General features: G+C 38.2%; 1 pseudogene; it reads left to right on the forward strand.

Annotated features, from left to right (window-relative positions):
- The first annotated feature begins 1,605 nt into the window (after positions 1–1,605).
- LOC105602671 (sorting nexin-13-like) lies at positions 1,606–25,339 on the forward strand (annotated as a pseudogene).
- Positions 25,340–26,466: the final 1,127 nt, after the last annotated feature.

Below are 26,466 nucleotides of genomic sequence, written 5' to 3' on the forward strand. Positions count from 1 at the left end.
AAATCCTTCTGACTCCCTACTTTGAGTCCAAATGGTTACCACACTTAGATAAGCTTTAGTGGATCATGTCCTTAGCTATAACAGAAGCCTATGGTTTTAACCCTTTTTTTATGTTTGAACTTGCTGACATAGTCTTGTTTCTTCACATAACACAGAAGCAGGAAGAGGAGCCACTGTTTGTTTGTTTGTTTGTTTGTTGACTGAGTAATACTTTAAAAATTGTACCTCCTGGGCAGATTAGGCAAAGTGATGGCTTAGCCAAGAGGCTTCTTATTAAAGCAAATAGATTTGTTGTCTCTCCTACGTTGCACTATATTTGAAAGAGATAAAAGGTTTGTCTCCAATGGTCATATCTCCTTATAAACAGACTCCTCTTCTAAACCTAATGGAAAGTATTTTTTTAAATTATTTTGAGTATAGTTGATTAACAATGTTGCATTAGTTTTATGTGTACAGCAAAGTGACTCAGTTATACATATACATATATCAGTTCTTTTACAAATTCTTTTCCCATTTAGGTTGTTTAGGAATATGAGCAGCATCCCCTTTTCGGACCTTGCTGGTTATCTATTTTAAATATAGCAATGTGTACATGTCAGTCCCAAATTCCCAATCAACAACCCCTCCTTTCCACCCTGGTAACCATAGTTCATGTTCTCTAAGTCTATGAATCTGTTTCTGTTTTGTAAATAAGTTACCTCTCTTCTTGGTTTGCAGCTAGTTAGCTTCCTACTATATCCTTACAATGGCCTTTCCTTTGTGCAAATGTTTTGGGGGAAAGCTAGGAGAACGGAAAGAGACGGTGAGGGAGAGAGGGTGCTCCATTTTCTCTTCCTCTTCTTGTAAGACACCAGTTCTATTGCATTAAGCCTCTCCCTGCCAGGGTGTTAAATTATTCACACAAGCCAATCACATCTTTCCATGATGAGCAGAGTTTACTCCATTCTTTTGTTACTACAAAGTTTGCCTCCCACAGATCTTGCTTGTTCGCTCATTTCCTGAGTGCAACCCTCCATGTCATCCTGCTTGGAACATTATGTCTTCTCTTGTGCTTTAAGTATATGAACTGCTATCTGTCCCATCAGTCTCATGTCAGATGTTGTGTGTTTAGTCCTTTCATAACCCTAGGGCAGGAACCCTTCCCTCACTGATGGGGTAAAGAGGAGGTGATCAAAATAAAGTATAATTGGTGATTGATTTCATTGTCTTCTCTTTGCTTGTGTGGTAGGATATTATGTAACGTTATACATTTGTATTTGTCCTCTTGTCTCTAATTTCTTTCTCCATCTTTGGTTTTCATTTTCTGGAATAAACAAAATAAATATTCTCAGGACTATTTCAGGGAAGAAAGCAATAGATGTTGGAAATCATACTACTTCCTTATGTTCTGTGAAATCCTGAGCCATGTAGTTGAAGAAAGTGATAGAGTCTTAGAGGATGGAATTGTTTGGAGGCTGGCAGGGGTTGAAAGAGAGCTACTGATTATAAGGTCTTCGACTTTGAAGTTCACCTGGAGACTCTGAAACTTAGTCTTATCGCCAACCTTAGAAAACATTCCATCCCACACTCTCTTAGTGTGACATGGAGCAGCAGTCATTGGTTTAGATGGGCTATGTGGGCTTGGATCAATATGAAGAGGATAGCAGCCAGAATTGCTTCGTGAAGTAAGTGGTCAATGTCTATTTTGAGTGAAAGTCTTACAATTCTACAGAAATGATAAAACAATAAAAGAAATCTTTGATGGCACCAAAATAAGAGATTATATATCCAATGAAAGCAAGTCCAAGAATTAATGTATGACCATCAACAGTGGTAGTGATGAATGGTAGGATGTTGCAAGGTGAGACAGTTTGCCCAGAACTCTATAAACAGATCCAGTTTTGGTGATGCATAGAGTTTCCTGTTAAACTAGGTATTACTTCCTTTGTAAGTAGGAAAACTTCTGTGGTTCAAGTCACAGGTAGTTGGAAATATTTCTTTTTTCTTTTTGGTAAAAGGAATATATGGTGTAGGTAGGAGATACTCAGTCCAGAACTTAACCTCCACAGAAGCCAAGTCTGCTAACTGACAGAGATTTACTATTTGTTACTATTTTGAGATGCTCCTTTCTTGGTTTTGAAAGATCTTGTCAGACAGCAAAAAGAACTAACTAAACAACTGTAGAATTCCCAAAGGAATGCCTCAGACAATGTTTTCCCTAAAGCTTCTAACTCTTATGTCTACCTTGCTAACTTGCCAGAACAGTAGTGTAATGAGGTGAAAATCACTCAGTCATGTCCAACTCTTTGTGATCCCATGGACTGTAGCCCTTCAGGCACCTCTGTCCATGGAATTCTCCAGGTAAGAAATATGGCATGGTTAGCCTATCCCTTCTCCAGGAGATCTTCCCAACCCAGGGCTTGAACCCAGGTCTCCCACATTGCAGGCAGATTACCATCTGAGCCACCAGGGAAGCCCAAGAACACTGGAGTAGGTAGCCTATCTCTTCTCCAGGGATCTTCCCGACCCAGGAATGAATCCTGCATTGCAGGTGGATTCTTTACCAGCTGAGCTACCAGGAGTAGAATTAGTGATTGCAAGTAGGCAATTAAATGCTCTATTATAAAAGGGAGAACTATAGTTTAGGTTTCAAAGCCATTAGGAAATTTGTTATAGAATGAGGTCCACATTTTGACATGTATTTGATGAATACCCTTTCTGTCTTTCACTGTGTTATCTGCAATGTTTGTGAGTAGGAAAGGTTGTTTTGACCTCCATCATTCCCTGCCCCTTCACCTCTTCACATGAATTACTCCCTGAAGTACTCCTTGAAGTCTTTCTAGGTTGGGATTCCTCCAATTGTAATCTTCGATGGTCCTCATACAAGTGTGAAAAAATGTGACAATTAGGATAATTATCTAAGAGTCTTTCATTTGATAAATATTTATTTGATTTTTAAATTTAAAAAAGTGTGTTTCTAGAATATGCTGAAGGTATAAAACCTAAAAATTCACATGTTTTGTAGCTTCTAGATAATTTAGTAGTGATAAGTGAAAGTAGTGGATGAGGAGTCAGAAAACCTGGATTTGGGTTCTGGTTTCACCAGTTCCTACCAATGTGACCTTTAGTGTATTTTCTGAGTTTCATTTTCTGCATATATACAATAGAAATTCAGTTTCTGGTTTTCTAACATCACACTTTATTGTGGAAATGCAAGAATGTAATGAATGTCATGCTTGGAAGAAAAGTCATGACCAACTTAGACAGCATATTAAAAAGCAGAGACATTACTTTGCCCACAAAGATCTGTCTAGTCAAGGCTATGGTTTTTCCAGTAGTCATGCATGGATATGAGAGTTGGACTATAAAGAAAGCTGAGCGCCGAAGAATTGATGCTTTTGAACGGTGGCATTGGAAAAGACTCTTGAGAATCCCTCGGACTACAAGATCCAACAGTCCATCCTAAAGGAAATCAGTCCTGAATATTCATTGGAAGGACTGATGTTGAAGCTGAAATTCCAATACTTTGGCCACCTGATATGAAGAACTGACTCATTTCAAAAGACCCTGATGCTGGGAAAGATTGAAGGTAAGAGGAGAAGGGGACAACAAAGGATGAGATGGTTGGATGACATCATCAACTCAATGGAGATGAGTTGGTGTAAACTCTGAGAGTTGGTGATGGACAGGGAGACCTGGCGTGCTGCAGTCCATGGGGTCTCAAAGAGTCAGACATGACTGAGCAACTGAACTGAACTGAATGAATGTGCAGATACTTTGTAATTAGTGAAACAATTTATAATTTTAAATTATTATAATCTACTCCAAAGTTGTCCTTTTACAGATAAGGAAAGCAAACTCTTGGTTTATTGTTCATCCAAGTTCAAATAACTCTCATAAGTAGACAGTTTTAGTATAATATTTCAGAAGCATCCTACTAAACCTTCTGAATACTCTCCACTCTAGATGGTGCATTCTATTGCCTACATCAAGCACCTCTGTTTATATTAAAAGTAAGTGAAAGATCTATCATTTCTACTGTGGTTAAATATGTATTTCACTGCTTATAGTTTTTTACTTGCAGCTACAAGAGGAATGAGCTTCAAGGGATGTATATGATTTTTCAGTTGTAGGCAGAAACTATTAATTCCCCAGGATTCATGAGTATAGCAAAATCATGTCATCTTGGTAAACTATAAGAGATTCCATTACTATGACTTGTTGTAATATTTAGAGCTTTTGTTGTTGTTTGCTTTGTTTAATAGAGGAGGATCTCTCTCAGTTCCTTCACTGTTAAATCAACAGTACTTAAAATACTACCTAGCATATAATAGGTAGATATTGCTGAATAAATGAAGTCTGGCTTTTATAAGGGGAACCCAAATAAGTTACTATTACTAAAAATCACTTATGTATACTTGGAAAGGATATGGTTGATAGATTAAAATGTATTGTGTGTCAACAGTTTTAGAAATGATACCATGATATATGTAGGAAAAAAAATCTTCCTTGGGGTTTCCTTTGTTTTTGTCCAGGCAGGTGGTAAATGGAGAGGGCAGAGAAATGGAACAAGAATTGAAGTTTTGTAGAGAAAAGGAGCAAAACTTTACTCTGTTAAACTCAGATCACAAAGGATTTAGAGTGCTAGAGAAGGTAGGCTATATGGGGACAGAATATTAAAATTGGTCAGTAATAAGAAAAATTACAGGAGATTCATTTCTGAGCCAAGGTGTTCAAACAAAGAAAGCATAAGGACAAACAATATGAAGAAGACCTAGAGAGGTACCTGGGCAGGTCCTAAACAGGAAGAGTTGCCCCCAGTTTTTTCAAAACTTTTTTATCCTTTTCTATTTGTCTTTTTTGAGTTGGAGTATCATTGCTTTATAGTGTTGTGCTAGTTTCTATCACACAATGAAGTGCATCAGCTATGTGCATACGTATTATCTCCTCCCTCGTGGACCACCCTCCCACCAACCCCCATCCCACACCTCTAGGTCATCACAGAGCTCCCTGTGAAGTATAGTTGATTTGCAATGTTATATTACTTTCAGTTGGTCAGCCAAGAGATTCAGTTATATATATATATATGTCTATTCTTTATCAGATTCTCTTCTTTTATAGACTGTTACAAAATATTGAATATAGTTTTCTGTGCTCTATAGTACGTCCTTGTTGGTTATCTATTTTATACATAGTATCATGTATGTGTAAATCCCCAACTCCCAATTTATCCCTCCCATGCCCTTTCCACTTTTGACAACCAAGTTTGCTTTCTATGTCTGTGGGTCTATTTCTGTTTTTTTTATGTAAGTTCAGAGGTATCACCTCACACTGGTCAGAATGCCCAGCATCAAAAAGTCTACAAACAATAAATGCTGGAGAGAATGTGGAGAAAAGGGAGCTCCCTTATATTGCTGGTGGAAGTGTAAACTGGTACAGCCACTATGGTGAATAGTATGGAGGTTCCTTAAAAAACTAAAACTAGAGCTCCCATATGATCCTGAAATCCTACTTCTGGGCATATATCTGGAGAAATCCATTATTTGAAAAGATACAGGCACCCCCAATGTACATTGCATCACTATTTACAATAGCCATGACGTGGAAGCAGCCTGTATTCATGGACAGATGAATGAATAGAGAAGATGTGTATTTACACAATTGAATGTTTATACAATGGTGTATTTATTTATACAATGGTATATTTATATAGTGGAATATCACTCAGCCATAAAAAAGTGAAATAATGCCATTTGCAGCAACATGAGGGACCCAGAGATTATCATACTAAGTGAAATAAACTAGACAAAGCCAAATATGTAGTATCATTTCTAAGTAAAATCTAAAAAAAAGATATCCATTTTTCATACCAAAATGTTTCTGTTCTTTACATGAACTCTTTGCCAATATGAAAAGGCAAAGCAATATTGTTACTTTTTTGATTTCAGGTATTTCAGGAAAGATCAGACTCTTACATTCTCACAAGAGCATTTATGGCCTTTGAAATAAAATTCTGGCTCAGCTGGTTATTTAACCTCGTAGAAGCTCAGTTGCCTTATCTCTAAAGCACAAATACTAATAATGAGATTCGTTAAGATAGTTAAATTAGTAAGTTCCCGGCCTAGTGGCTTCACCTATGATCTTTCCTTTTCTCCATCGTGCCTTCCTTTGCTGCTTTTTTCCCTTTCTTCCTCCCTCTCCTCTCCTTTTTCCCTGCCTACTGTGGGAAGAAGTAACCCTTCTGTACTTGGAAGAACCATTTATACTCCGTGAACTTGAAGGGAAATTTTGATTTAACCATAATTCATTAAATATCACCATCTCTAATATTCCCTTGGGTTTCCCTTTTGGGGGAAACAAATCAGTATGTATGTGGTTATTTAACAGTAGTTTAGGGGGTTCAAATTTTATGTACTTAATGTAAGAACCACAGGGAAATGACAAAACACTAAATTAAATATAGACAATCATCTTATAGTACAAAAATAATTTTTGTGGCCAGGTGAGGAAGGATGAGAACAGATCCTACCTACCAGGTTGCGGTTAAAAGAATTGGGACTACCAGGAAAAGGCAGTCTTCTTGGAAACCTGCTGATTTTGCATAAGAATGACAGAGGTCATTTTCATGCAACTTATTTATATTGTCTCTAGTCTCATCTGTGTACCATACTTAAAACTACAATAAGACAAAATATTGTTTTAAGTAAATGCTGGCTACTTTGGAAGAGGACGTATTCATTTTGAAAGACTTTTTAAAAATTCTCTGAGAATGGAAATTTTTGCTCAATTTTAAATCTTCTTGATCTTACCCAATTTGGGGACAAGATATTTACAAAATATCACATAATTAAGACATCTCTGTAGAGAAGAGAACGAATCAAATAGAATCCTAGAGAGAGAATTTCTTCAGTTTCAACATTCATTTCTCTGTTTTTCCTCCAAACTTCATGCTATTAGTCAAAACATGTCAGATTAAGATTAAACTTCTGCCCCTTGGGAAGCTTCTGCTGTGTCAAAAACATAATTGAAAATGAGAATGTGACTTTTGTGTTTTGTTAGCTTCTTATCCTTGCTATAAAAATTCTTGACTATTTCATCATATGTACAACCTCAAAGACAAATCATGCTTCTTCTGAGGAAAATTTACAGCTGCCAGCTGCTGGAGAGTTCATGTCCTAGGGGGATAGGAAGAGATATGAAGGTACTTGCCAGTTCTGAAAACACCTTGGTGAGAGTTTGAAAACTCAAAATAAGCAGACACCAAACATACTGAGATCCCATTATTGGGAAAAACTGTAGCACATGTACGTTCTCTGCCAAACTGGACTAGTTTTTTTGAATATTCATTTTGTACTCCCAAACAATGGCAAATAGATGGGGAAAAAGGTGGAAACAGTGACAGATTTTATTTTTTTGGGCTTCAAAGTCACTGTGGACAGTGAATGCAGCCATGAAATTAGAAGACACTTGCTCCTTGGAAGGAAAGTGATGACAAACCTAGACAGCATATTAAAAGGCAGAGACATTCCTTTGCTGAAAAAGGTCTGTCTAGTCAAAGCCGTGGTTTTTCCACTAGTCAGGTACAGATGTGAGAGTTGGACCATAAAGAAGGCTGAGCAGCAAAGAACTGATGTTTTTGAACTGTAATGCTGGAGAAGACTTTTTAGAGTCCCTTGGACTGAAAGGAGATAAAACTAGAAAAACGGTACTGAAGAATTTATTTACAGGGCAGCAATGGAGAAACAAACATAGAGAAGAGACTTATGGACTTGGGGAGAGGGGAGGAGAGGGTGAGATGTATGGAAACGGTACCACAGAAACTTATATTACCATATGTAAAATAGTTAGCTAACAGGAATTTGCTATATGGCTCAGCAAACTCGAACAGGGGCTATGTATCAACCTAGAGGGGTGGGTTGGGGTGGGAGATGGGAGGGAAGTTCAAAAGGGTATATACCTGTGGCTGATTCATGTTGAGGTTTGGCAGAAAACAACGAAATTCTATGAAGCAATTATCCTTCAATAAATAAATAAGCAGATAATCTTAAAGGAAATATTCATTGGAAGGACTGATGCTTAAGCTGAAGCTCCATTACTTTGGCCACCTGACTCAAAAAGCCAACTCATTGGAAAAGACCCTGATCCTGGGAAAGTTTAAGGCAGGAGGAGAAGGGGGTGACGTAGTATGAAGGGGTTGAATGGCATCACCAACTCAATGGAGGTGAATTTGAGCAAATTCCAGGAGATGGTGAAGGACAAGGAAGCCTGGTGTGCTGCAGTCCATGGAGTCACAAAGAGTCCGACATGACTTAGCAACTGAACAACAACCCCAAACAATTAAAAGCATAGAAAGCAAGAGTGGCAGGAAGAAAATATATGTAATTTTCATTTACATTGCTATTTTATTTCTTGCCTTATGCTTTATCATTCAAGCATGTAGAGATTTATTTCAGAGCCCATATAGTGTGACCTACAAGTCGGTTCTCCCTGGGGCATTGAAACAGGATCCTATGATCCTATGCACATCGTAGAAATACAAGCATGGGATACAATACAGAAAAAAAAGAAAAGTTCCTCAAGATGTCAGGGGACCCACCTAAACAGCTGTTTTTGACTCAGGAGCCATCAATCAGCTTTCTGGTGTCACAGTTCTATTTCGTAATCTGAATCTGAACGCAAATCATGGACGTGTCAGCACTTTGTTAATATTGTTTTGGTGGATGCGTGGCAGCATGCGGCATCTGGCTAGCTCGGAGATAAGCTACCAGCTACATTTCTCATTAAGTGGGTGCAACTTGACTTGCCACAGGGCTGGCAGGCATTTTAAAAGCTGAGTTACTTACCTAACAAATGCCAGATGCCAACTGGATTTATAAACATTTCAAATACATCTTGTTGAACTTGAAAATATTAATGCGCTATGCTGGACATTCTGTGTTCTAACCATTTAGCTTTCCAAAGCTTCACACATGTGATTTAACGAATGAATCACTGAGATTCTGGGGTAGGGAGTGAGAAGGGAGTGAGAGCTGGGGGTGGGTTTTGGAGGGGTGTGGTTCGACAGGAATGGACCTGGTTTCTGCAAGTCAAAGGGGATGGGGTGCAAAGAGTGTTTGTTTCTTCCTTTTTTTTTAAGGTTGTTATTTTAAAGGGTGAGGGAGGCTTATCTTCCTATTCTCTCAAAGCTAATAGTGGACTGTAATCTAGGAGACATTAGCTGTAGACTTCACTCTTACAAATTATTCAATCACTCTTACAAGGCACTCAGCCTTTCTGGGCCTTAGCGTTTGTACCCATATGCAAAATGAGTACCTACATTTTCCTAATCTACATATAGTCCAAAAATCTTAAGGATTAAACTGAGATAATACCAAAGATTTTATCACTCTGATGGTTCTCCGAAAAGCTTCTGATGCCATGGTATTCTCTATAAATATCTATTTGCTTCCATTGTTATGTATGCTTTTAAATTGTTATTTATATTGCTACCTTTTGATTTTAAATTGTTGCCAAGATGAAATAATGTATGAGCTCATCACTAAACTAAATAGGTGCATTGTTTTTAATATGTGAAAAGAAATGAATAGACATTTAGAGTGGAATTTTACTGCATAGGGAAAGAGATCAGATATTTGTAGTTAAATTCTTCTTCATAAAATGATACACTAGGTATTCCATATGCGGTATAGCATTTGAGGACATCAACTAAACTGTGGTTAAGTTCTGATTTTGCATTTTGTGATTGGGTAACATGGCACCCCACTCCAGTACTCTTGCCTGGAAAATCCTATGGACCTTGAGGAGTCTGGTGGGCTGCAATCTATGGGGTCGCTAAGAGTCAGACACGACTGGGCGACTTCACTTTTACTTTTCACTTTCATGCATTGGAGAAGGAAGTGGCAACCCACTCCAGTGTTCTTGCCTGGAGAATCCCAGGGACAGGGGAGCCTGGTGGGCTGCCGTCTATGGGGTCACACAGAGTCAGACACAACTGAAGCGACTTAGCAGCAGCAGTAGCAGCAACCTTGAGAAATTAATTCATTTGAATATCCTGGGCCTCAGTCTTCACATCCATAAAGTAGGGCTATGTTTCAAGGTTAAAAAGACATAATGATTGTAAAATAGTTGGTATTGTTCCTGGGTCCATAAGAATCACGCTATAAATACTAACTATTAACACTGGCTATTATTTAAAAGACTGTGTTCCCTTAAACTTCCAAGAAAAATAGTGATCGGGGCCAACTGAATAAAATATATAGTCAGCTTTATGGCTTTGGTGCAAAGATAAAGAGAACTGATGCAAATTTAAATTGAACATTTTTCAATTTTGTTCATCTGTTTTGTTTAATTGTGTGCTTCAGGGTTATGAAAATAAGCAGAGTATGATAACTGTATGAAGAAATTTAGTGTGACTGGGGACACGGCGTGAGAATCAGAGTCTTCATTGTACAAGTGAGGCTCTGATGGAGAGGTCATTGAATTTCAGAGAAGAGGCACCTAAGTGTGCATCAGCAGCACCATGAGGCAAGAGTAGCAGATAAGTGTCCAGAAAGACTTCTTAAATTTGAAAATGCCTGAGCTGAGTCTCTGTGGGAGGGAGGACTAGGGTGATGATTTCTAGCAAAGAAATGGGATAAAACAAGATACAGAGACCTGAAAAAGTATGGTAAGTTTATTAATATCAGTAGGTGTCTGAAGGCCCTGTAGGAAGGATTGTTTTGGAAATGTGGTAAGAGAATGGACTGTCCAAGAAAGAGCTATGTAAAAGGATGTGAGTTCAGTCTTAAAAGCAGACCTTTGACAATATAAGAGTGACCAAATGGAGAGATGGGGGAGCATGGGCAGATTTAAAGCAACAAAACAAAACACAGACCTGGTCAGGATGTTGTTTCTGTGGTCCAGGTAAAAATAAGGATGCCATGCTTTAAGGTATTGACAGACAAAGGGAAGACAAACCCAGGAGAGAGAGATTAAAGTGGTGGAACCAACTGGCATGTGAGGAAGGATACAGGATAGAAGGTGGCTCACACCTTTCTGGGCTGGGTAACTCAGGGCACAAAATAGTGCAACCTGTCCCTTAACATCCTTCAAGACTATTTTTCTGTTTTCTTCTATCATCTCCTAAAGCTTTAAAAAAGCATTACATCTTAAAGCAATTTCTGAGAAAATATTAGGTGTCAGTTTCAGAAATCTGAATAACATCTTATTTCACCCATCCACTCTCAGGTACATTAGTACCTCCTCACTCTACATTAAAATTCAATTTCATCATTCTTTCTACATAAGATATTCTTAAACCAAGTGTGATGTTTGGGGCAAAAACACATTTTAAAAAATACTTAGCCTAAATTTAAGGATGTAGGTAAAAGCTTTCAGATCAACACACTGTAATACCTGACCTGAATCTCTTTTCTGGACCTGAAGTCCATTTCTCTGGACTTGCCTCATTTATAGAATATACACACACACACACACACACACACACACACACACACACACACACACACACACACACACACACACACACACACATATATATATATATATATATATATATATATGTTGGCTTCCCTGGTGGCTCAGAGGTTAAAGCATCTGCCTGAAATGCGGGAGACCTGGGTTCAATCCCTGAGTCGGGAAGATTGCCTGGAGAAGGAAATGGCAACCCACTTCAGTACTCTTGCCTAGAGAATCCCATGGAGGGAGGAGCCTGGTAGGCTATAGTCCATGGGGTCACAGTCAGACATGACTGAGCGACTTCACTCACATATGTTGGCTTAGAATTTTGTTCTTAATTATTGGAACATAGAGAATAGGCTTCCATTTACAGAAAAATGAACATACCTATATATAAACAAATACCATTCAATTTCAGAGAGGACTCTGGATCTTTCTTAATGTCTGTTTATGAATCTTGAAATAAAAGCCTCAGAGTTACATGGTCTATGAAAGTTTTCCTAGCAATCTGTGCTAAGTAGAATATGTATATAAAGAAGAAGAAGCCAAGGAGTAGGAGAGAGTCAGAGAATGAGTAGAAGAAACTATGGTCCTCTTCCTATCATGTCATTACTATAATTGCCATGTGAATTGTTGTTATTAGCTTCACTATATATTTGCATTTATTACTGGGATTTTCCTTTCCTATAGATTCTGACCTCTTGCTGTGGCCTTTTTTTATTTCACTTGGAAAAGATCCTTTAACATTTTTTTAGGGTAGGTTTCAGTTCGGTTCAGTTCAGTTCAGTCGTTCCATCCTGTCTGACCCTTTGCGACTCCATGAATCGCAGCACACCAGGCCTCCCTGTCCATCACCAACTCCCGGAGTTCACTCAGACTCATGTCCATCGAGTCAGTGATGCCACCCAGCCATCTCATCCTCGGTCATCCCCTTCTCCTCCTGCCCACAATCCCCCCCAGCATCAGAGTCTTTTCCAATGAGTCAACTCTTCACACGAGGTGGCCAAAGTACTGGAGTTTCAGCTTTAGCATCATTCCTTCCAAAGAAATCTCAGGGCTGATCTCCTTTAGAATGGACTGGTTGGTTTAGTCTTGGTGAACTCTTAGGTTTTGCTTTTCTGAGAAGTTATTTATCTCTCTCTCAATTTTAAATGAAATCTTGCTGGGTATCCGATGTTACAGATTTATTCCGTTCAGCTCATGTATTAAAATGCCACTCCCTTCTGGTTGGCCAAGTTTCTCCATAAAAATTGGCTAATGGCCTAATGAGAGTTTCCTTGATATGATTGTTTGTTTTTCTTTTGCTGCCTTTAGAATTCTCTCTTTAACTTTGGCCATTTTAATTATGATGCATCTTGGTGTGGGTCTCTTTGTTTGGGAGTCTGTGATTCCTGTACTTGCATATATGTTTCCTTCTTCAGGTTTGGGACATTTTCAGCTGTAATTTCAGCAAATATTTTGTTGACTCTTTTCTCTCTCTCTTTTGCTTCTGGGAGCCCTATAACTTTCATGTTGGTTCACTTGATGTCTCAAGGTCCCTTGAACTGTTCTCATTTTAAAATTTGTATTTCTTTGGGCTGTTCTGATTGGATGATTTCCATTATTCTGCCTTTCAGGTCACTTATGCTTCCTTCTGTATCACCTTATCTGCTCTTAATACCTTCTAGCATGTCTTTCACTTCAATTATTGTATTCTTCAGTTCTGACTGGTTCTTTTTTGAATTTTCTAGTTCCTTGTTAAAATTCTTGCTGTGTTCATCTATTTTTTTCCCCCTGGTTCAACTAGCATTCTTATTGAATTCAGCAAAAAGTTCATTCAGGTTATTCCATAAAATGGGACAGAAAAATTCAAATAACTTTTTGGCAACCCGATATTATTAATGTTTTGAACTCTTTATCTGGCAAGTCGTTTATCTCTGTTTCATTTTTTTTTCCCCATTTATTCTTTAGTTTGAAACAAATTCCTCTGTCTTCTCATTTTGCTTACCTTTCTGTTTCTGTGACGTTAGGTGAAACAGTTACCCGTCTTAGTCTTGAAGGGGTGTCCTTGTGTGGCAGTGTTCCTGTACAGTCTGTAAGTGCCCAGTGGCTTTGGCGGGAGAGCTGGATCTTAAGTGACCACTAGTCTGTCTTCCCACACGTGTGCTTTCAGATATCGCATTACTAGGAGATGGAAACGGATATGGAGAGACTAAAGCCACAGCCAAGGCTTCTCCTCTGCTCAGTGGCCAATACCACGTTACTGGGGAGGGGGAGATGTGTTCAGGTACCAGCTTGCTGGAGCAAAAGCCCTGAGGGTTGAGTCCAAGCTGGTTCTGCTCTCTGTTCGTGTGTGTCCTGGCTACTTCCAGCATTAGCACCGCTGCCCTATGGGGAGAGTGCTGGAGCTGGGGCCAGAGTGGGCAGTGAGCGTGGTCTGGGGGATGTGCTGGGGCTCCCAAGATAAATCAGCCAGAGTCCTAAGCAGTTTCTGTTTGCTTGCTCCACTTTGTTTCTGGAGTAAGCAAGTATGCATGTACTCTTCACGAGCAGAGTCTAGATTTCTTATAGCCCTGCTGTCAGTTCATCCCACTGGTTTGCAAACCAGCTAAGGGGACTCATCCTTCTGGTTTCCAATCCCAAGGCTGGATGGAACTGCTCACTCCTCAGAGAGGATCTCCCAGCCCAGGTAATCTCCTTCCTGCTCTATGTCCCTCCTAGGGGCATGGGTCCTAACCTAAGTGCTTCCCTTCCCCTCTGACCTGACTTTGTGTGAACCTTTGTTACAGCCTTGGTTGTCTAAGAGATTTTCTACTGGACTGCAGTTTGCTTTCAGTGAGAATTGGTCCATATATCGATGTAGTTTTGAAGTGTTCGTGGCAGGAGGTGAGATCAGCATCTTCCTACGTCACCGTCTTTATTTCTTCTCCTTATCATCTTGATTTAATCCAGTAAATTTTAATACAAAGGGTACTGTCAGGTAAAACTAAGTACTGGTGTGTTGGCGAGTTGCTTAATGTGCCTGTTTTTTTTTTTTTAACTTACCATCTTAAGGTAAATCTGTTTCATGTGTCTAATGAAAACCTAATTAAACCAAACCAAACAGTTCTTTTTACCAACCAGAGAAGAGCGTGTTTCTCCCCTTGAATCTGCAGGTTATTTTAATAACATCTCTGACAAAAGGACGCAGAAATACTTGCGGCAGGTTACACTGGTGAAGATATAGGGTGGGCCTGAAGTGTGCTTATGGGTAAAGAAAAATATTGAAAGGTGCTTTTACATTTTGTTTTCTGACTTAATTAATCTGTCATTATGCATTATTATTTTAGTTACAAATATAGTTTGTAACTGTCAGATTGGAAAGGTAGCTTTGAGAATGAAATGCTAGAGAACTTTGAGATGGTTTTTGTGAAGAGAAAATGGAGAAATTTAAAAATATGCCCTACATCTACACTTGTGTTTTCATTCCTGCATAACAAAATGACGATGTGCATTTATTTTTTTTCTCCAAAGCTTAGAGCTATGAATCATTTTCCAACTTGGGAGTTTTCAAAACTGAACCAGTTTTAAACAACCCGTATCAAGTTCTTATTTGGTTATTTCTTCGGTAGACTACAGTTTTCATCTCTGTAAATCTAAAGTTAGTTGCAACTTTGATGTGATATTTAACTCTTGAATAAATGTCATAAACAAATACAGTGACAGAATTATTTATGAGTTTCAAAAGTTATATTTAGTATAAGATTTCTACCATTTTAGTAAGTTTAACACATTGTGGTTTTTATTTTAAAATGGGAAATGTACTTGGTTTCTCAGGATTCCTAGGATTTAGAACAGTCAGTGAATCAACAAAACAAACAAGCAAGAAAAATCATTTATATGAAGAATACACAATCTATACGAGAATGTGAAAATCACCAAGAAAAATGTTTCTGAGACTCTTTATATCCAGTTATCCAAAATAAGCCATTTAAAACATTCAGTTCAGTTTAGTTCAGTTGTCACTCAGTCATGTCTGATTCTTTGCGACCCCATGAATCGCAGCATGCCAGGCCCATTTAAAACATTAACATTTCTTTATTCTGGGCACATTTGTGTTTGGTGTTTCAAATAGTAAAGGTGAAATTTTGCACATACCTGAATGCAATCAGGTATTCAGGAAGGGATAGACTTAAAAGACTTGTACTGGAAGGAAAAGACTTAGTGGTTAAGGTCTGTGAAGCCAAGTTGCGATATATTCACGCTGGCCACATCACTTGCTGGTTGAGTAGAAAAAGGTTACTTAATCTGAGCCTCAGTTTTCTTAACTGTAAAATGGAGATAAGATTGCTTCTTTTTTTATGAGATTGTTTTATTTTTTTATTTTTTATTTTTTTTTAGTTTTTTATTTTTTAAATTTTAAAATCTTTAATTCTTACATGCATTCCCAAACATGAACCCCCCTCCCACCTCCCTCCCCATAACATCTTTCTGGGTCATCCCCATGCACCAGCCCCAAGCATGCTGCATCCTGCGTCAGACATAGACTGGCGATTGAGTTCACATGATAGTATACATGTTAGAATGTCATTCTCCCAAATCATCCCACCCTCTCCCTCTCCCTCTGAGTCCAAAAGTCCATTATACACATCTGTGTCTCTTTCCCTGTCTTGCATACAGGGTCGTCATTGCCATCTTCCTAAATTCCATATATATGTGTTAGTATACTGTATTGGTGTTTTTCTTTCTGGCTTACTTCACTCTGTATAATCGGCTCCAGTTTCATCCATCTCATCAGAACTGATTCAAATGAATTCTTTTTAACGGCTGAGTAATACTCCATTGTGTATATGTACCACAGCTTGCTTATCCATTCATCTGCTGATGGACATCTAGGTTGTTTCCATGTCCTGGCTATTATAAACAGTGCTGCGATGAACATTGGGGTACATGTGTCTCTTTCAATTCTGGTTTCCTCGGTGTGTATGCCCAGAAGTGGGATTGCTGGGTCATAAGGTAGTTCTATTTGCAATTTTTTAAGGAATCTCCACACTGTTCTCCATAGTGGCTGTACTAGTTTGCATTCCCACCAACAGTGTAGGAGGGTTCCCTTTTCTCCACACCCTCGCCAGCATTTATTGCTTGCAGATTTTTGGATCGCAGCCATTCTGACTGGTGTGAAGTGGTACCTCATTGTGGTTTTGATTTGCATTTCTCTAATAATGAGTGATGTTGAGCATCTTTTCATGTGTTTGTTAGCCATCCGTATGTCTTCTTTGGAGAAATGTCTATTTAGTTCTTTGGCCCATTTTTTGATTGGGTCGTTTATTTTTCTGGAGTTGAGCTGCATAAGTTGCTTGTATATTTTTGAGATGAGTTGTTTGTCAGTTGCTTCATTGGCTATTATTTTCTCCCATTCAGAAGGCTGTCTTTTTTTCACAGAACTAGAACAAATAATTTCAAGATTTGTATGGAAATACAAAAAACCTCGAATAGCCAAAGCAATCTTGAGAAAGAAGAACGGAACTGGAGGAATCAACTTGCCTGACTTCAGGCTCTACTACAAAGCCACAGTCATCAAGACAGTATGGTACTGGCACAAAGACAGACATATAGATCAATGGAACAAAATAGAAAGCCCAGAGATAAATCCACACACATATGGACACCTTATCTTTGACAAAGGAGGCAAGAATATACAATGGAGTAAAGACAATCTCTTTAACAAGTGGTGCTGGGAAAACTGGTCAACCACTTGTAAAAGAATGAAACTAGATCACTTTCTAACACCACACACAAAAATAAACTCAAAATGGATTAAAGATCTAAATGTAAGATCAGAAACTATAAAACTCCTAGAGGAGAACATAGGCAAAACACTCTCAGACATAAATCACAGCAGGATCCTCTATGATCCACCTCCCAGAATGCTGGAAATAAAAGCAAAAATAAACAAATGGGATCTAATTAAAATTATGAGATTGTTTTAAAGATTAAATGAGATGGCATGCATTACCCCTTTCTAATGGTGCTATAGAACCGTAGGGCTTTCCTGGCGGTACAAGTGGTAAGGAATCCACCTGCCAGTGCAGGAGATGCGTGTCTGATCCCTGGGACAGGAAGATACCCTGGAGAAGAAAATGGCAATCTGCTTCAGTATTCTTGCCTGGGAAATCCCATGGACAGAAGAGCCTGGTAGGCCATAGTCCATGGGGTCACAAAAGCGTCAGACACAACTTAGTGATTAAACAACAACAACAAATAGGACTTTAATGTTATTGATATGTTCTCCTCCATTCCTCCTGTTCCTCTTATAATGTAAACACAGAGACTTTACCTATCTCACCCATCATAGCATTTTTTAGAACATTGCATACACATTGTAAATATTGTTATAGATTTTGAGTCAATGGGTTATCCTTTAATACCAGGCTAAAAAGATTTTGTATTATTTTCTATAACAATGAGAGCTATTGAAAGATTTTAACTGTAAGGAGAGGTAGATTGTGGTAATAGTGAAATAAGAATCAAGGAATAGAAAGCTAACAGCATATTAAACACATTGTTGGAAGTCGAGGTAGTGACCATTAGAGGGAGGAATAATTACTTAGATGTGATTTCATACAACTAGATAAATAAAGGTGAGTTTCAACTGTCCCCACCCTGAGATAAATAGCTCCACATTAGCCGCGACAGTATTGTAAAGTAATTAGCTTCCAATTAAAATAAATAACTTAATTAAAAATAAAATAAAAAGATTAAAAAAGAATTCATTAGAAAAAAAAATCTTGCCTTTTTGATTTAATACTTGATAAAGACCTCACCATTCCTAGAGTCTTTTACTCCAAAAGCTAAGCTCCCAAAACTTTCCTTTTTAATTAGAACGTAATCATGGTTACATGGAAAGACCATGACTTGATCTGAGTAGAACCACCACTGATTCATCAGGCTTCCTACTTTTGAGGAATGGGGGAAATGCTGAAATGGCATGGTTCTATGCATGTTGTGGTCTCTCCTCGGAAATTTGCACATCCAGTCTGTTCCAGCTTGGCCCTTATTTGGTTTGGATTTATGTGATCAAAGGACAAAGGGGCCATTTCCCGTTTTGCTCATGCATCTGGGCCAAGGCTCCAGTGCCCTTGAGAATTCCACAGGAGCTCTGAATTTTGCAAAGTTTTGCCAAGTTCAGAACAAGATGAAAAGTGAGCCATGTTGAATATTTGACCTTTTTATTTCTGGAGTTACTCAGTGTAAGAGAAATATATGTAGTACTGCTTAGATTCAAAGCTAAAAGTTTCCAGCTATCACAGCAGATGTACACTGATACACAACTTCATATCCCTCTATTTGCCTGAATGGAGAGCGGTTTGTCTTAGTTTTTCCTAGTTAGCCATATGAGCAACACTCTTTCGGAAAACACCTTCCTTCACCAACTGTACTATTAAGTCACTTCGAATTCTTTGCATCTTAGCAAGGAGTTTTTATAAAAGTCCACAATTCACTATATGCTTACCATTTTTTGTCACTCAATAATTTGCTGTTTCATTGGCATAAATAAGAGGTGGTTTCCATCCCTGAGTTCACCTATGAAACCGCTTTGGAAATGATTCTCCTACCACACAGGCATCTCCTGTCCATTGATACTTCCATTTTTAAAAGGACTGATAGTGAAGCTGAAACTCCAATACTTTGGCCACCTGATGTGAAGAACTGACTCATTGGAAAAGACCCTGATGCTGGGAAAGATTGAAAGCAGGAGAAGGGGACAGAAGGTGAGATGATTGGATGGCATCACTGACTCAATGGACATGAGTTTGAGTAAGATCAGAGAATTGGTGATGGACAGGGAAGCCTGGTGTGCTGCAGTCCATGGGGTCATAAAGAGTCGAACACAACTGAGCAACTGAACTGAACTGAGCTGAACCTTGTCTCCTCATGCCACTGCTGATCCAAATTAGATTTCATGGGACAGCCCCAAATCTCCTCCTCTCAAATTATCTTTACTCCCTTGCCCTACTGCTTCCATGATATATATCAAAACAAAATGTTGACCTTAGTTCAATCCAACAGTCATCTGTTCCATTCCTGAGCTCTTCATCTAAGCAGGTGCCATTTCTGGAGATAATCTCACCAGTGTGCTGAGTGACCCTTCTTTAAACACATGACCTTAAATATTGGGTGGCCATTCAGCAATTTCTGGAAAGCCTACTGCAAGTATATTTTTCCCACCTACATCATTATTTTTATCCTTCTCAGCCTTTTGCTATCTTAAATCTTCAGCATATTTTTTCTTCTCATTCAGTCTTAGAAGATGTTTCATAAATGAAAATATTTGTTTCAATAACATAATTTTTTAAAAACTTCTCTTTGAGACACATTGTAAATTTTATTTTGTATGCATTGACTCTGTCGGAGTGCCAAAGCACTCTTAGAAAATCATACATTCTAGTTGCAAACTGATGACAGTCATAGCATGAATTTTTCAGTAGGTCATTTGGTCACAAACCTGTTGTGACATACAGATGAAAACTACTCCCCTTCCTTCCACAAAATCTAGTCTCCACTTGCATGCATACTGTTTCTGCACTCTACATATACATGATGGACAATCCACCCATTGTCAACTCAGTTAATCCACTGATCTTAACCCCTCTCACCTGCTCATTGGCATTGTTGTAGCTATTGTCTCCCAGTCACCCCAATGCCTTCTGCACAGTCACTTTCTCCTTTTCTGCTAAAGCAGTCATGTGGGCAAAGCTTTTAATAATTTCTTCTTTCTTGTTCTCACACAGTGTCCACCTAAAGCTAATTTCTATGCAGCCCTTAACAGAAAATGTCCTGGATGAGTTGTCTTCAGAAGCTTTTGTATTTTCCTACTTCCATTCTTCCTTGCATGGCTTCAATTTGGAAGTGAAATGACTGAGTCTTAAGTCTTATGTAAACTTACATAAATGTTAAGCTGTTAATAAGTTTTGAGTTTTGAAGACAGTCCTTCCTTGCCACCCAGCTCCCTACAACCCAGTGACACAGCAATATGAGGTTCTCAGCCCCTGAGTCAAGTTCTCACACTGCTTTGTGATTAGGGAAGAGGAGGATTTTGGAGGGGCTTGGCCACTGTCCTGTCATCCATGCTGTCTCCATCATGACATGAAATGATAGTGGAGGAGGAGGACTTTTGGTTCCTTGTTTACTGGAAAGTGTGCTTTGGGAGGCTGGGCGACGTCCCGTGGTTTCTCTGTTCACATGGCTGCATTATCAGGAAGGAACTTGACCAAGTAAAGATGTGACTCAGGAAAAAAAATGCCTTTATACCCTCCATAAAAATTTACTAGTGTACTTTCTCACCCCAAAGGATTATTCCTTCATATTCTAAATGTATTGAAAGGGTTAATGAAAAAATGTTTATCTCATAGTGTGACAGAAGCTCTGTGATCTTAAATGGAACTTGACAAAGTTTTTAATAAGAATTAAATGAAAATTAGGAAGGATTCACATTTAATGCCTTAATTTACTTGAAATTTTATTCTATTTGTGATTATATTGTGATATTTGAAGGAAATAAGACCATAAACAAAGTAAACAGAATTTATCTACATTTGTTTCTCTATATTTCTGAAAATAATAGCACACATCCATATATGTTCAAGCCCATATTTATCTGTATTTTTCAACACATTCCCTAACTCTGTCAATTTAGAAATTTATAAATTATTTTTTGAACAAGAATAACTATTCATCCTTCATCCTGTAGCATGAATGCTAATGTACTTATGAGTACTGTTGATATTTTAATTGCTCAAGAAGCTTAGTATAAAAGTATACCTCATAGTTAGCTTATCAAAGTAATATTTTATTTCAGTGTATTTTAACATATAATTCAGAACTCTGTCTGTCAGTCCACAGATAAAATGGGCCCCTTTAATGTGTTTGATGAATTTTTAAATAATTCTGGAAGGCATTGAACTAGCAACAAATACAGCTTCTCTTAGCAAACTAAAAGCTGATGGTAGCATCTGTGGAGTTTGTGATGTATTCTTTGGATGTAACCTATCTGACAGTTTACTTAGTTGACCAGATAACTGTACACAACATCTGAGATCAACCTTTAAAAGTGAATTAAACACACCATGTTACCATCTTTTATAAGTAAAAATACCCTTGCACAAAAATCCAGCCTTTGAAGATGTTTAATAAATGAAAATATTTGTTTCATAATTTATAATTTTTAAAAATTTCCCTTTGAGACATATCTTAAATTTTATTTTGTATGTATTGACTCTATCAGAATGCCAAAGCACTCTCAGAAAGCCATATATTCCAGTTGCAAACTAATGACAGTCATAGCATGAATTTTTCAATAGGTCATTTGGTCATAAATCTATACTGGCCAATATTCTGATAAATGTTTTATAGTTCTGAAAATAACTGAACCACACTGGAAAAAAAATTAAGTGGGAAAAAATTAAGCATTAATGAAAAAGAGAAGCATCTGGAAGGATTTTAAGTGTGTTCACCCACTTTGGAAAACAGTTTTAAATTCTTAAAATTAAATGCATGCAGTATTTCTTGTTATTCAGAAATTCTATCTCTGAGGATACACTCACAACTGCTTATTTGCATTAGGATTTGAAGACAAAGATTCTGTAGCAGAACTGTCTGAATATTAAAAGAAATTGAAACAAACAGCAAAATCCACAAAGAGCTGAAAGAATAAATGAAGCATGAAATTTTGACTCATTATATTTAAAATTGAAATAGAAATATTACTCAGCAATGAATATGAATAAAACATGGCTATATGCAAGATTAAAATTTAATAACAGAACACATTTTAAAGTAAATGTGTTTATTTTACAAGATTATATAGATTAGAATTCATTTACATGAATATTAAAATATGCAAAATAAAGAAGTGCCTTATTCAGGGATACAAAGATACTTGGTAATATTCTAACAATGGGCAATTGTTATAAATGCAGAATTGAGAATAGTGGAAGAAGGGAGGGAGAGTGAAACAAAATTCAGGTGCCTATTGTGTTTTTACTTTATACCTTGTATATAATTTGTAAATATTACTTTGTAGCTATTTTGTATTTAGGGTTTCCCAGGGGGCACGGATGGTAAAGAACTCACCTGCCAATGCAGGAGGTGTAAGAGATGCAGGTTCAATCCCTGGAGGAGGTCACAGCAACCCACTCCAGTATTCTTGCCTGGAGAATCCCTTGGACAGAGGAGCCTGGAGGGCTGCAGTCCATGGGGTCACAAAGAGTCAGACATAAATGAAGTGACTTATTACACAGCACAGCACATTTTGTGTTTACGAAAAATAAATTAAGCAAGTTTCTCCATTTAGGTTTGCAATCTGAGCTGAATATTCTCAAGGATAAGGAAACATTTCCCTACTGCATGATCTGATCTCCTGTACTTTCTGGTTTTCTGTCCTCTAGGCTGATGTTCAGCTATTGCAGGAACACCAACCAGAGATCAACAGAACAGGGATTGGATTGTCTTCTACTGAGATGATTAGTTTCCTGATGCAGTGTTCTATTAATAGATTTCAAAGAACTGTCCAATAGCACACACTTACTCTCTAGTATTATCCTTTGCTTTTCCTTTCCATTACACAAGTTAACAATAGGATTGAAGTGGTAAGTCCCCAAATGTCCTTTTCTTCCCTGTGGGCCAATCAGATCAGGTCAGTTTAACGGGTTAGATTGTTCACTTGACCCATCACTATGTGCTTCAGGAAACAAAAAGCAGCAGTTGAAAAAGTGTGGAGGATGTGCAGGCAGCTACTTCTAATACTATTAATAGAAAAACAACTCATTGTGGGTGGAGTAGCAGATTGCCTCCTGTGCTGGACAAGTATCTGGATAGTCTCAGGTCCCGTTTCCCTCTGGACTCTGGTATGTATTTTTGCAGAACAGGAATCTGCAGATAGCATTTACCAGCCTCCTATGAAAACTCAAATGAGAGGCACTAGTGAGAAAAGGTAGGGGAATTGGATTATAGTATTGTGGTGGATACATTGAGAGTTGTGTGGTTCTTGACCACAGGAATCTGGTAGAGGTCATACCTTTGATAAATCCCCACTTTGATGGATATGACCCCTCTTCAGCAATCCAGGAGTGACTGTGACAAATGATTCTAGTAACAGCACAGCAACAGGTGCAGGCTAAAGGGTTCTAGCCCAGCAGTTTTAGTAGCCTCACATCACGGTGTCATGCCTTCTTCCTTTTGCTTCTGTAGCTTCCTCGTGTGGAAGTCGTGAAAGTCACTATGGCGGCAGTAGGTTTTCCACATCATCTCACTGTTGAGACTGTGCCAGTGTACAGTGATGTCATATAATGGGCGTGTCTTGTCATGATCATTACAAACACCAGTGTCTGAAATGTAAGTATGAAGTTGTACTGAATCAGCAGAAGATACTTTTGAAAGGTCATCTAAAGATACATTTATGCTTCCTTTAGGAGATCCATTAAAAGACTCTCCATCAGCATCATCCGACCCTCTGAAACTAGAGTCTTTTACCATATCCAGCTCAGCTAACATGTGCACATAAAATGCAGTCTGACTGCAGGAAGGATAAAATCTTTCATCTCAAGTACTCAGAAAGGCTCAACAGAAGATAACAGAAAAAGAGGATCAAGTGAAAGGTACTGCAGAAGATCTTGTAGATAACCTTCTTTCAAGCTGAATTGGAAAAGGACATTTGCCATGACCTACTGTGCTGTGCACTTCTCTCAAAGATGAAGAAGGATTCCTAAGGGCTTTGTGTGAGGTCTTATTGTATTTATTGCTACCTCCTGGAGATTTCCAGAACAAGATCATGTGATCTTTGTCAGGAAAATCCTTACATGGGAAATCCTTCCTCCATTAATAAAACAACTCAATGTCCTGATTATATTAATCAATATATCTTATGGATGATCTGTGATTCTGATTGAAACTATGAGGACTTGATGAACATCATTAAATTGAGTGACAATATTGGAGAGCTAGAAGCTTTCAGAAGTAAAGCGGCAGAATTAACATTATCTTCGATCCTCGGATACAGCTGGTAATGATATCAACACCATGAAAAATCAAATAAATAGTTTATTATTTGTAAAGAAGTATGTGGTTCAAGAATACAATGGTTGCAGTCAGACAAAGAAATGAATGTTGAAAGTGGCAGCAAATGTTGGGAAACTTTGCATAGTTCCCCTGGACAGCATTCTTATAGGCAGTGTGAACTCCAATTTTTTAAAGATTACATGCAGCAAACTGGAGGTCAGGTACATCTCTTCTTCTGAATGACAGTGAAAGGATACCAGGTTATAGACCAGTAGCACCTAGAAGTTTTATCAAGCTGTCAGAGAGATGGAAAACATGAAACCAACCACACCAAAGATTTTAAGTGCAGCTTCTGTTGGAATTTATGAACAGCATTTGTTAGAAAGGCATCTCCAAGAGTTACTGTTGATGATTATTTGGTGGGAAAGTTAGCAAACACTTTGAATCATGAAGATCAAACCCATGAAATCTCTAATGACATCCAAAGGAAAGTTTATGAATTGATCCCATCTGCTTCTTTTTGTTCCTTACTCTTCCAAAACCTATGTAACCAATTCCTTGTGTTAAATTCATGTTTTGAAACTATTACTGGGTAAGGAGAGGGCTGAAGAAGATCGTCCCTTGTGGACCTTGGCTCTTGGTATGGACACAAAGAAGAATCTGAGGTCTTACCTGTGGTACAAACAAGTTTATTGAAAAGTAACAGAAAAAACAGGATGAACACCTCAAGGGAGAAGTGGACACAGCCAAGAGAGGCACTGGCACAGGGATGATGAGGTAGGAGGTAAAGGGGTTTTAAACACAGGGCTTTTACATATTCATATAGGTGGGTGTGAACTGACAGATTTGATTGACAGTTGCAAGTTACATAACAACAGGCTCCAATGTGCTTGTCTTTCCCATAATGTGGTCTGTTATAATCAGATGTATGTATGTATAGAATATTTATGAACCCTTAATGGGCTCCTGGCTGCCTAAGGTCACTTGAGGACACAGCTGTGCATCAAGGGCACAAGCACCCAGTTGGAGAAGCCCCTGCGGTTAGTTGTATCCACTATATGCCTAGGGCACAGGGGCAGTAGTTGGCTAAGTCTCTGTGATTATTTTGTAGCATATCTGTGAGCTCTCCTGGGCCTTACAGGAGATTGTGAGTGTGTCTGAGGTGAGGTTTAGAGATCAGCTTGCATCCTTTTCCAGCTAGGTCACTCCTCAGTTGCTCATGCCTAACTTCTTAACAGAAGTACTTGGTGTGTTTTCATTTCCCTTAACCAGGCTCAGACAATGTCACTGACATTTTCTGTTCCAGCTGGGCTGAGGCTCTTGCAGCACCACTTTTCCTGGGTCTGAGAAGTGAAGGCATCTGTCTGCAAGTGAGAATAGGGATTTGAGTGTGAAAAAAAAAAAACACCTAGAAACTGGAGAGTGCTTTGTGGATGTGTCCTTCTTAGTATCTCTTTACTCTATATATTGCGCATTTCTAGGAATTAAGAGGGCATATACACTTTGACTGTATCTCCTGAAACAAATGGCAGCCAAATATTTGATGTAAGGTTGGTGTTAATTCTTACAGTATGAGGTTGAATTTTTTTTTAATTCAAAAAATACCTTTCACAGAAAGCTTATTTTCAATTCCATAAAACAGAGGTTTTGAATATAATGATGATTAAAATGATTAGAAGCCTTTTAAACTCTTCCTAAGCTACATCTCTAGACTTAATAATATTATTTTGTGATACTAAAATCTGATCATTATAATGAATTGGGCATTGAAAAATAGACTTCAAAATTTGACCATAAAAAGGCATTATTTCAAGACAACAATCAATGACGTGTACATTACCTCCCTCAGGAGATATTGACAGTCAAGAATGAAATTAATGAATGATTGTCCCTATTTTTGAATAATCTATGCCAGGGCTCTCTACTTTAGATTATTTTAAAAATCTAATTCAGCTTAAGTTTGTAGGCATCAAACCCCTCCTACTGTATGTAGCAGGGATCTTACACACAAAGGGA

Source organism: Ovis aries, chromosome 16 (assembly GCF_016772045.2).
Source record: "Ovis aries strain OAR_USU_Benz2616 breed Rambouillet chromosome 16, ARS-UI_Ramb_v3.0, whole genome shotgun sequence".
NCBI classification, from domain to species: domain Eukaryota; kingdom Metazoa; phylum Chordata; class Mammalia; order Artiodactyla; family Bovidae; genus Ovis; species Ovis aries.